The 12,166-nt window shown below is 43.1% G+C and overlaps 1 protein-coding gene and 1 long non-coding RNA gene across 2 annotated transcripts in view; both read right to left on the reverse strand.

The window, feature by feature from the left end:
- The window catches only part of LOC127530062 (uncharacterized), a 164,841-nt gene extending 154,933 nt beyond the window's left edge, over positions 1-9,908 (reverse strand). Inside the window, exon 1 of the mRNA XM_051935749.1 lies at positions 9,853-9,908. The gene's annotated coding sequence lies outside the window, so the exon portion shown is untranslated. The remainder of the gene's footprint in view (positions 1-9,852) is intronic.
- Positions 3,006-4,211, reverse strand: LOC127530069 (uncharacterized). The gene is made up of 3 exons (XR_007936601.1): positions 4,136-4,211; positions 3,746-3,805; positions 3,006-3,056 (listed from the first exon to the last, which is right to left on the reverse strand). It is a non-coding gene; the product is annotated as an uncharacterized LOC127530069 (long non-coding RNA).
- Positions 9,909-12,166: the final 2,258 nt, after the last annotated feature.

The raw sequence follows: 12,166 nt of genomic DNA on the forward strand, positions 1-12,166 counted from the left end.
CACATTTTTCATTGATTTCCCCCTCTGCTCCGCTGTTTAAAATTACAAATCATGCAATTCAGACCTGAATAAAGTGCATGTGGCAGACTTATATTTAAGGGGATTTGCATACATTTCGATCACACCGAGTAGAAATGACAACACTTTTTATACACAGCTTCCTATGTCAGGATTGGAAGGAGTGAGGGGCAAGTTTACAGTCTAGTTGCATCTTAAGAGGAGTATTTTGACCCATTGCCAGGGGTCTTTATCAGAGGATAATGCTTAGACTTACAAGAATCAAAGGCAATATATAGCAAGAAAAAAAATTACGGGGGTGGGGGGTGTGGCTAGGTCAGTGTGATCGGGGGGGGGGGGTGGATATTGGGTGTAAAGTCTTGTTTATTATGAAAATGTTCTTCTTAAGTTTGCATATGCTGGATTTATGTCCAAGTGTCTGTTGATGGCGTTCTCATTTGATAGCCAAGATTCGGCCACAGACACTTGGACATATATCCAGTATATGCAAACTGAAGAAGAACATATTGGGCTGCACAATACCTCCCCTGGGTCGCTACATGGCAGCCCCCCTGGATGGCAGTGGTGCCTCAGATTAAAGCAGGGCTCCATGGGAGATGGAGTTCTCTACAGCCCTTTTGGGACCCAGGGTGGGTGCTTGCAAGGGTTCCTGAGCCCGTCTGGGCGATTCTTCAGCCACACCTGGAAGTGCAAAACGGATGATCAAGCACCTGGAGTACTTCTGGGTGAACTATAAAAGGGACCAGCAGCCACCACTCCGAGAGCCAGAGTCGGGAGGTGGAGGACAACGCCTTCCAGGAGGAGTGGTGGTGAAGACCAGTGTGTTGTTTTGTTGTATTTACTTTGCGCTTTTGGGACTGTGCTGTGCCTGTGGGACATGGGGAAGTTGTGCCCCACAGGTAAAGACAATAAATTTGTTTTATTTTTATGCGTGCCTCCCTGTCTCTTTGTGCCGAGTCAGGCGCCTAGATAGTGCCTTTTCTACAACGTATATACATATAGCATAGGTCTGAATCACAGTCTGATTATTTGGGTGGTCACCTAGCAGGTAATGTTTGTGGTTAATCGGCCAGTTGCAGACATCCGCCACATCCTCTCAGTTGTGACAAGCAGGTCATAGATTGATGATACAGTACCTGCCAAATAATACAAGGAGTACACAAGATGTGTTTCACCCTAATTGGGGCTTATCAGGTGTGCGCACCTTTGCTTTCCATGGTCGGGATTGAACCTCAGATTTCAGTGCCTCAGGCGAAGCCTCAGATGTTGTGCCAAAGCAGCTGGTTCGCTTACTTGACAGGCTGTAGATCAGAGTATTAAATCCACAGGGCTGAATCACAATCTGATTATTTGGGTGGTCACCTACCAGGTAACGCTTGTGGTTGGTCGGTCAGTCGGCAGATATCCACCATGCCCTGTCAGCTGCGAGAAGCAGATCATAACCATGTTATGGAGTACCTGTCAAATAATACAAAGAGTACACAACATGTGTTACGCCCTAATTAGGGCTCATCAGTATTTTAACATCTAAGGTTCAATCCCTGAAAGTAAAGGTGCGTACACCTGATGAGCCCCAATTAGGGCGAAACATATGTCGTGTACTTTTTGTGTTATTTGACAGGTACTCTATAACACATAAATATATATATACTGTATATACAGTTGTAGACAGGTGAAAGGACACTCATGGATGTCAAGTGTTGAGAAGTGTTGGGATGCAAGCCATTTAATCCCAATAACAAACAAAAAGAATGCTGGACGGCGCTACCGGCAACTTAAACAGGAACAAAAATGAGTTTTCATGACGTTCTTTCAAAGGTATTAGCTCAATAGAGCAGGTCTTCTTTGGGAACTCCATGCTGCTGGCAGTTTGGTCCAAACTGAGACGCTCTCTGGGGCATTTGGTCTATTAGAGTCCTCTGGCTGGTATGGAGTGGAGTCAATTGCCCTCGGTGGTTGTCTTGTCACTGCTGTGGGTGACAAAAGAGGTGACAATGATAGCAACTGCACCCTCTCTCGCCTCTGAAGTATATCGTTTATCTACGATAAACCTGGAAAGCGATCCTCCGATGTTCATATATATACATATATCGCATATTATCTCATACTCATATATCTCAATGCTCAAATGATAGCTCATGCCATAGTTGAGGAAATAAGATATACCTCTTAAGTTATTTGGAGAATCTAAATTACAGTATATATTTGCATATAAGTTGAGTCTTGAAACCCGAAAAACCGATCATAAAATCCCCGACTTATACACCCGTTCAAAAATACGACGCTTAAATTTTTTTTTTTTTACATCTTCTTGCCCGGGATTGCTTCCCGCCTTGTGCCCTGTGTTGGCTGGGATTGGCTCCAGCAGACCCCCGTGACCCTGTGTTTGGATTCAGCGGGTTGGAAAATGGATGGATGGATGGATCTTCTTGCCTCCTTCAATCTCGCATTAGTTTTTCAGATGAATCGAAATTTGTTGCAGCAGCACAGTTACCAATTTCTTTCGCTACTTCAGCAATGTTTAATTTAAAACCAGCTTCATATTTTCTTCTGATCGAACGCTCCATCGTAGATAATGGATGCTCTTACAATAAAGGTGTATGAGGGTGTGAGATACAACAAACACAAAACAGTGCAAACGTCGCTTCGGAATAGTTCGTTTATTACTGTGTGGTCACGTAGGCACAATACATAGAAAAAAAGGCAGTGTGCTCCATGGTTACTCTCTCAGGTGGGTGTTAGCATATCATAATCTCTTGGATCAATAGTGTGAGTTTTCTGCCCTGGACTTATATGACTAATATTATAAAATACAAGAAATTATATGGGTAAAATCAAGTCCTGACTTATCCATGGGAGAACTTAAACGCAAGTATATACAGTAGTTCTAGTAATGTGAGTGTAGATGGTGGCATGGTGGCCCAGCAATTATTCCTGTTAACTCACTGTATGGTACTGTTTTTTTATGTGATAGGCAAAAAAATGTACCAATAAGCAGACACTGTACCTGAAACTAGAAGTGACTTTGATCCAATCACCTGAGGTCACACCTACACTGATCCAATCACCTGAGGTTATACCCATATTGATCCAATCACTTGAGGTCACACCCACTTTGATCCAATCCCCTAAGGTCACACCTACACTGATCCAATCACCTGAGGTTACACCCACATTGATCCAATCCCCTGAGGTCATACCCACTTTGATCCAATCCCCTGTGGTCACACCTACAAATATCCAATCACCTGAGGTCACATCCACATTGATCCAATCACCTGAGATCACACCTACATTGAGCCAATCACCTGAGGTCACACCTACACTGATCCAATCACCTGAGGTTACACGTATATTGAGACAATCACCTGAGGTTACACCTACACTGATCCAATCACCTGAGGTTACACCCATATTGATCCAATCACCTGAGGTCACACCTACACTGATCCAATCACCTGAGGTTACACCCACATTGATCCAATCACTTGAGGTCACACCCACTTTGATCCAATCCCCTAAGGTCACATCTACACTGATCCAATCACCTGAGATCACATCTACATTGATCCAATCACCTGAGGTCACACCTACACTGATCCAATCACCTGAGGTTACACCCACATTGATCCAATCCCTGAGGTCATACCCACTTTGATCCAATCCCCTGTGGTCACACCTACAAATATCCAATCACCTGAGGTTATACCCATATTGATCCAATCACCTGAGGTCACACCCACTTTGATCCAATCCCCTAAGTTCACACCCACATTGATCCAATCACCTGAGATCACACCTACATTGAGCCAATCACCTGAGGTCACACCTACACTGATCCAATCACCTGAGGTTACACCCACATTGATCCAATCACTTGAGGTCACACCCACTTTGATCCAATCCCCTAAGGTCACACCTACACTGATCCAATCACCTGAGATCACACCTACATTGATCCAATCACCTGAGATCACACCTACACTGATCCAATCACCTGAGGTTACACCCACATTGATCCAATCCCCTGAGGTCATACCCACTTTGATCCAATCCCCTGTGATCACACCTACAAATATCCAATCACCTGAGGTTATACCCACATTGATCCAATCACCTGAGGTTACACCCACATTGATCCAATCCCCTGAGGTCATACCCACATTGATCCAATCACCTGAGATCACACCCACTTTGATCCAATCACATGAGGTTACACCTTTCATCCAAAACTGGCTACATTCCTCTCTTTTCAGATTCTGACACCTAGGAGCTCATGAGTCGCTTTCTCCTTGAAAAGCTGAAAGCTAAGATCCAAGCCAAGTTCTATGCCAGTGCCTGAGGAGACCGAGAAGCAACCATTACTTCAAGAAGCGAACTTTAGCATCTTCTTTCTTGTGCCAGAAAGAGTAATCCTTTTCCCTATGAAGTTGCCAAGGACCCAGAAAAGAGCCTAATAGTGAGATGAGAAAAGCACAGCACACCAAGAACAAAGGACCACGAAACAAGGAGAAAGAGTGCACACCAACAGAAGAAAAGTTATCCACTTGAACCTGGAGCACACAACATCAGACACCATCCTTAAAGACTTGATATTATAAACTGCTTCCAAGATAAATTAGAACTCTAAATAGCCAGTAAACAGCCAGCCTCTTCTGTGTTACGTGTTTGTCTGTCTTGCGTCCTGTCATCAATGTCAACATATGTATGCAGTTATCGTATTTCTCTGATCTTTGTGTTTATCAATAAATTATATTATTCTCTTTCTTAAAACGAGTGTGCTTGTTGCCTTGATATAAGCCTAATGACCGGAGACCTGCCTCCTACAACAGAGAAAGGTAAGAAATATAAAGTGGGAGCCTTACCATTTAATTATTATTTATTAATTGCTGAAGGCAAAACTAACCGATTTAAAATTGTATCCTCCTTCTCCGACCTTGGCAAGCGGCATTTACTTTCATTTTACCACTTTAAAAGACACAATTTTAACTGTTTTCTTGTAAATATCTAAATATGGCTGCAATAAATCAATATTTTGGTAATTAAAAGAAGGAGACTGCCCAGTACAACATTTACAAAACGTCCAAAATGACTGATATAAATATTGTTAAGGGTACGGTAATGGTGTGATGGCCAGCTTCTTAATGTACTTTAGCCCTAAGCCAGGAATCAATAAGCAGCTACGTGCCAGAGACTTTTTGGAAACCCATTGCAGATGGCTGATATGCTTATATTATCATGTGCCAATATGTTTTTGGAGCCATCAAATACTCAACTGGCCAGTTGGCTCTAATAGGTCTTGGATTCACAATTGGCTTATTATTAATGTATCCAGAAATGTTCATATGTATTAATGGTAAGATTCCAGACCAAACAGCAAGCAGCAAAAGAGGCAAACACTGAGAGAAGCTTCTACTAGAAATGGCCACTGTGGCTGATGGCGCTTCACTGCTTGTGAATTCACGATGGGCCGAACATATCAGGGATGCTCTGACACTGAACCCTGTAGTCTTCTTCAGAAAACAATTTGCAAATATCGAAGGGCCACTGGTATTGTTTATACAAAATAGCGACTTTTAAAATGTGGAAGCTATTTGTAAGGCTAGCGTCACACTACATGACTTCAAGTAGAAGAGCATATCACACTTAGCGACTGCAGTTCATGGATCTCATTGCCATGAGAAGATCAGATTACAGGACTCTCTCAGTGTTCTACCAGTGATGGGGCAAGGCAGAGACAAAAAGTAAACAGGAGATGGATGTATCAAACACCCGAGTCTAAATACCGGTATATTGCAATGACATGACAGGCCTGTGATAAGCCAAGTTTAGTGGCTGTAGGAATAAAGTAAATATAAAGAAAAAAGGTTGGAGAAATAAAGTTTTTATTTACCTGTTTTAGCACCTCCTTCCCAGATTAACACAGCAGCGCACAAGGTTTCACCAGCGTTTGAGCCCAAGGATGGTCAAAGGGCTTCAAGGAGGCCTACAGGAGCTCCAAGAGCAAACCGTGGGGCTCAAACTGGCCGACGCTAAGGCACATGTGTGAAGCCCTCTTTCAAGCGCACTCAAGTGCAAAAGCGTGTTCCCATAACTGCAGCAGGAGACAAGGCGAAAATGCTACATCTAAATCCAGGGGAACAGGTCAGAAGTAGCCGGCAAAAGGGAATAGAAAAGAAAATGGGAGAAAGTAAAACAGGTCTCACCAGAGGCTGAATGAAGAGCCTCCACGTCACCAAGACAGACGGGTGAGTGCAAGAATGTTTAAATAGGGCGGACTGCACCTGAGCAGGTGTTGATGAACGCTGCACGTCCCGACGTGACAGTTTATTGGAAGTCCCTGGGTAACGAAAATGAGGATTGGATGGACAAAAAGGACTTGCGGTATAAAACCAAGGTCCGAACGCCAGGGGTCGTATTTTGACCAGGTCTTTGGGCATAAATGCAGATCTGTGCTACTGATTTGTTTAGCTAAGTAGTGGAGATACGCACCTATCTTTGCGTGTATAGTAGGTGCTTAGATTATCATTTCATTTTTAATTAATTTTTCAGCCTGTCCTGAACTATTTAGTAGCTGGATGAAGGAGGAGGAAGAGTTCTTTTTTGTTTTTTTCTTCACTTTTATTTTGGAGCCACTGTAAATATTTGTTTGTAAAATAGCCTAGATATGTCTGGAATAAAACAGAATCCTTGTTTGAATTAGTCTTTCTCAGTCTGAGTGTCTCTTATTCCATCCCCCTGGTTGCTCGGTCTCGTCTACTGACATCCCAAGGTGACAGTTGTACATCAGTGTCCTTGCCCAGGGTGTCACAATGCCATTGGTATCAATAGTATGCCCTTTCAGTCCTTAAGTAACTTCCTACAAATGTTCTGGGAGTGCCCCACGGTTACGGTTTTCTGGTGAAATGTTTAAAGGTTTTTCTCATCCATTCTTTCCTACAAAGTCCCTTTCTTGCCTCAAATGTTCCTTCTTTTGGACTTTTCTTCTGGCTCTCTTCTGCGTTCCAACAAAGGCTATTCCCTCCAGGCACAACGGCTGCTAAAATGGCCTTAGCCTTGTGCTGGGAATCTCCTAGCTTACTATCTCTGTCATTGTGCCTTCCTTCGTGGGGTGGGTGTTATAGATAGATAGATAGATAGATAGATAGATAGATAGATAGATAGATAGATAGATAGATAGATAGATAGATAGATAGATAGATAGATAGATAGATAGATAGATAGATAGATAGATAGATAGATAGATAGATAGATAGATAGATAGATAGATACTTTATTAATCCCAAGGGGAAATTCACATACTCCAGCAGCAGCATACTGATAAAAACAATATTAATTAAAGAGTGATAAAAATGCAGTGCATGTTAAAAATTGCAAGGTGGAGAGTGCAAGGCAGGTATAACAGACAATAATCTTGTATAATGTTAACGTTTACCCCCCGGATGGAATTGAAGAGTCACATAGTGTGGCGGAGGAACGATCTCCTCAGTCTGTCAGTGGAGCAGGACAGTGACAGTAGTCTGTCGCTGAAGCTGCTCCTCTGCCTGGAGATGATCCTGTTCAGTGAATGCAGTGGATTCTCCATGATTGACAGGAGCCTGCTGAGTGCCCGTCGCTCCACCACAGATGTCAAACTGTCCAGCTCCGTGCCTACAATAGAGCCTGCCTTCCTCACCAGTTTGTCCAGGCGTGAGGCGTCCCTCTTCTTTATGCTGCCTCCCCAGCACACCACCGCGTAGAAGAGGGCGCTCGCCACAACTGTCTGATAGAACATCTGCAGCATCTTATTGCAGATGTTGAAGGACACCAGCCTTCTAAGGAAGTATAGTCGGCTCTGTCCTCTGTTGCACAGAGCATCAGTATTGGCAGTCCAGTCCAATTTATCATCCAGTTGCACTCCCAGGTATTTATAGGTCTGCACTCTCTGCACACAGTCACCTCTGATGATGATGTGGTCTGTGAGGGGCCTGGGTCTCCTAAAATCCACCACCAGCTCCTTGGTTTTGCTGGTGTTTAGTTGTAGGTGGTTTGAGTCGCACCATTTAATAAAGTCCTTGATTAGGTTCCTATACTCCTCCTTCTGCCCACTGCTGATGCAGCCCATGATAGCAGTGTCGTCAGCGAACTTGTGCACGTGGCAGGACTCCGAGTTGTATTGGAAGTCCGATGTATAAAGACTGAACAGGACCAGAGAAAGTACAGTCCCCTGCGGCGCTCCCGTACTGCTGACCACAATGTCAGACCTGCAGTTCCTGAGACGCACATACTGAGGTCTTTCTGTAAGATAGTCCACGATCCATGCCGCCAGGTATGAATCTACTCCTATCTCTGTCAGCTTGTCCCTAAGGAGCAGAGGTTGGATTGTGTTGAAGGCACTAGAGAAGTCCAGAAACATAATTCTTACAGCACCACTGCCTCTGTCCAAGTGGGAGAGGGAGAGGGATCAGTGTAGCATGTAGATGATGGCATCCTCTGCTCCCACCTTCTCCTGGTATGCGAATTGCAGAGAGTCGAGGGCATGGTGTACCTGTGGCCTCTGGTGGTGAAGCAGCAGCCGCTCCATGGTCTTCATCACATGTGACGTCAGGGCGACAGGCCTGAAGTCATTCAGCTCACCAGGACGTGATACCTTTGGGACTGGGGTGATGCAAGATGTTTTCCAAAGCCTCAGGACTCTCCCCTGTTCCAGGCTCAGGTTGAAGATGCGCTGTAGAGGACTCCCCAGCTCCAACGCACAGGCCTTCAACAGTCGTGGTGATACTTCATCTGGACCCACTGCTTTGATGGCATGAAGTCTGGGCTGCTGTATTTGTGGGTGGGGGGAAGCTCTCTCCTATGCTGGTATCAGCAGAAGGATGGGTGGAGGGTGTAGTACTCCAAGGTGAGAGTGAGAGTGGGTTAGGGTGGTCAAACCTGCTAAAAAAGTTGTTCATCAGGTTTGCTTTCTCCACGTCTCTCTCGATGGTGGCACCCCACTTCAACCTGCAGCCAGTGATGATCTTCATCCCATCCCACACTTCCTTCATGCTGTTATTCTGCAACTTTTGCTCCAGCTTTCTCCTGTACTGCTCCTTTGCTGCCCTGGCCTGTATTCGGAGTTTCTGCATGCACTTGAGCTCATGCTGATCACCGCCTTTAAAAGACCTTTTCTTCTGGTTCAAAAGGCCCTTGATGTCACTTGTAATCCATGGCTTGTTGTTAGCATAGCAGCGTACTGTTCATACAGGAACTACAATGTCCACACAGAAGTTGATGTAGTCAGTAGTGCAGTCAACAACCTCCTCAATGTTCTCACTATATGATCCCTGCAGGATATCCCAGTCTGTAGTTCCAAAGAGGTCTCTCAGAGCCTGCTCTGCCTCAGGGGACCACTTCCTGAATGAGCGTGTAGTTGTAGGTAGCTCCCTCACTCTTAGTTTGTAGTGAGGCTGAAGCAGAACCAGGTTATGATCTGCTTTCCCAAGCACAGGCAGCGGGGTGGTGCTGTATGCGTCTTTAACGTTTGCATACAGTAGGTCAATAGTCCTATTTCCCCGGGTGTTACAATCCACATACTGGGAGAAGGCAGGTAATGTTTTGTCCAGCGTCACATGGTTAAAATCTCCGGAGATTAGCACAAGCTCCTTGGGCTGCTGTGTTTGTAGTTTAGCAACAGCGGAGTGGATGACATCACACGTTATCTCCACGTCTGCACGAGGAGGGATGTAAACAATAACAACAATGACACGTCCAAACTCTCTGGGTAAGTAATAGGGATGCAGACTTACAGCCAACAGTTCGATGTCCCTGCAGCAAGTGGAGATTTTGAAGTTTACATGTCCAGGATTGCACCACCTTGTGTTCACATAGAGAGCGAGTCCTCCTCCTTTCCACTTCCCGCAAGTATTTGCATTTCTCTGTCTACTCTGACTGTGCTAAACCCGGGTAGCTCCACATTAGTATCTGGGATGCTAGTTGTTAGTCATGTTTCACAAAAACACAACAAACTGCATTCTCTGTAGGTCCTGACATTTTTCACCAGCGCAGTCAGTTCGTCGATCTTATTTGGTAGTGAGTTCATATTTCCCAGGATCACAGAAGGCACCGAAGGCTTGTATCTCCACTTCCTCACTGGCCACTTAGCCTTTAGCTTAGCGTCGGCTCTGCTGCCTCGATACGACCTTTTTACCTTGTCAGGTAAATAGGGAACCATATTGGCACGAGCCTTTGTTCTCAGCGCTAGAAGTTGACTACCTGAATAGACGAGTCTCGGCGTGTAAAAATCCATGTCCAAGTAGTGAAAAGTATCCAGGAAACGAATCCACATAAAAGAAAGTGGTAGGAGTGATCAATGAAATAGAGAAAAAGGTAGAAACATAAGGTAGGAAGATAAAGAAAGATAAAGTCGTACAAGGAGCTGCTGGAAAGGCTGCCACTAACAGCGGCACCTAACTAATAGCCATATTATAATGTACTTTGCTGGAGTCTGTCATGATTGTTTTTAATTGCTATGTCACTGATAAAGTTTTGATAAAAAAAAGTATATATATCATAGCCCAAAATGGTGACAACCATGAAACAAAATGATTAATTAAAATAACAGTAAGAAATAAAGGTTAAAATTTTTAATAATACTCAAATATTAAAGCAGGGACTAAGATTCATAACACAGTTAGATTTTTGTCTCCACTGCGGTTCCTCACTTCATATGCTACTTGCTCGTAATGCCACCATCTACTCGTACCCTATCAGACCCCTTCACTGTTTTCACATTTTGTTATGTTGCAGTCTTTTGCTAAAATCATTTAACTTTATTTTTCCCACAATAAGAAATATTCAATACCTCAGAATGACAAAGCGAAAACAAGACACAAAATTTTGCAAATTTATGAAGAATAAAAAAAATGGAAATATCCCATTGATACATGTATTCATTCAGAATGTTTACTCAGGACTAAGTTGAAGCCCCTTTGGCAGCCATTATAGTTTGAATGAGCTTTGCACTTCTAGATTTGGGGATTTTCTGTCCATTTTTCTTTGTGGATCCCCTCAGGCTCTGTCATTTTGGATGGAGACCCATCAATGGGAAGCTATTTTCAGGTCTCTCCAGCAGATGTGCACTTGCGTTAAAATCCATGCGTGACAATATATATATTGGAAAAACATTTTATGACAGCCTGTTGGTGTGGACTCCTAAAATATCATTTTCTGTAACACTGTCAAAGCCAGGTGGTAGTATAGTTAGAATAACCATAGAATTTGCTCTGTATGTAGAGACATATGAGAATTACTTTTAGACATTCCTTTTTCTTTGCAGATTTCCCAATCTAAATAAACCTATAGAATACCTTTGGGATTACTGAGTGGTGGTTACACCACATTCTAATTAAAACATGGATGTGAAGCCTTTAAAGATTTGCTACCATGAAGATCATTAATGAATAAAATCATATTCTGCATTAAAAATGAAGCCGGAAGTGATTGGACCTTATGTGATTATATGGAATTCTTATCCTTTTGTAATAAGCTGCCAACAGGGAATATATTTTTTCCTGAAACTTCCTCTTTCCCAAACCTTTGCATTCTTATACCGCTTGCACTTTACCTCAGAGACATAATTACTCATTCAGCTCCAAGTGACATTCAGTTGTACTTATTAAAAGTTAACATTCCTTCTTTAGATAGATAGATAGATAGATACTTTATTAATAAGCAGAGGTACAGTTGTTTTCAAGAAGGTTCTCAACCATACTGCATATCACCTCCAACTAAAACAAAAACTAAAAATAAAGCCTTGTTGATTTAGAAGAGCACAGAAAATCCACATTTAAAGAATGTGTCGTGCTTTAAAAACTGAGAATTAGGTGGAAGCTACGCGGAATAAGACAGCACGAAAACTGGAAAAATGAGAGGAGGGAAATTGGAGCATGGAGAAAATTTTTTAATCAAAAAGAAATTTTCATTGGTGATCTATGAACACGGCACCAGGGACACATCCACTGTATCACTTCGGAAACTGACACATAGTCAACAATGCAGTTAAATCTGACAAACTCCATACTTCATTCATTATATATGGGTTCTGTACAACTGATTATTCAGAATTATTTATCTGAAGAATTTATCTATAGGGTAGACTTTAAGTGGAACGGTGACAATCTGCATCATG

The sequence above is a fragment of the Erpetoichthys calabaricus genome, chromosome 13 (assembly GCF_900747795.2).
Source record: "Erpetoichthys calabaricus chromosome 13, fErpCal1.3, whole genome shotgun sequence".
In the NCBI taxonomy this organism is placed as follows: Eukaryota; Metazoa; Chordata; class Cladistia; order Polypteriformes; family Polypteridae; genus Erpetoichthys; species Erpetoichthys calabaricus.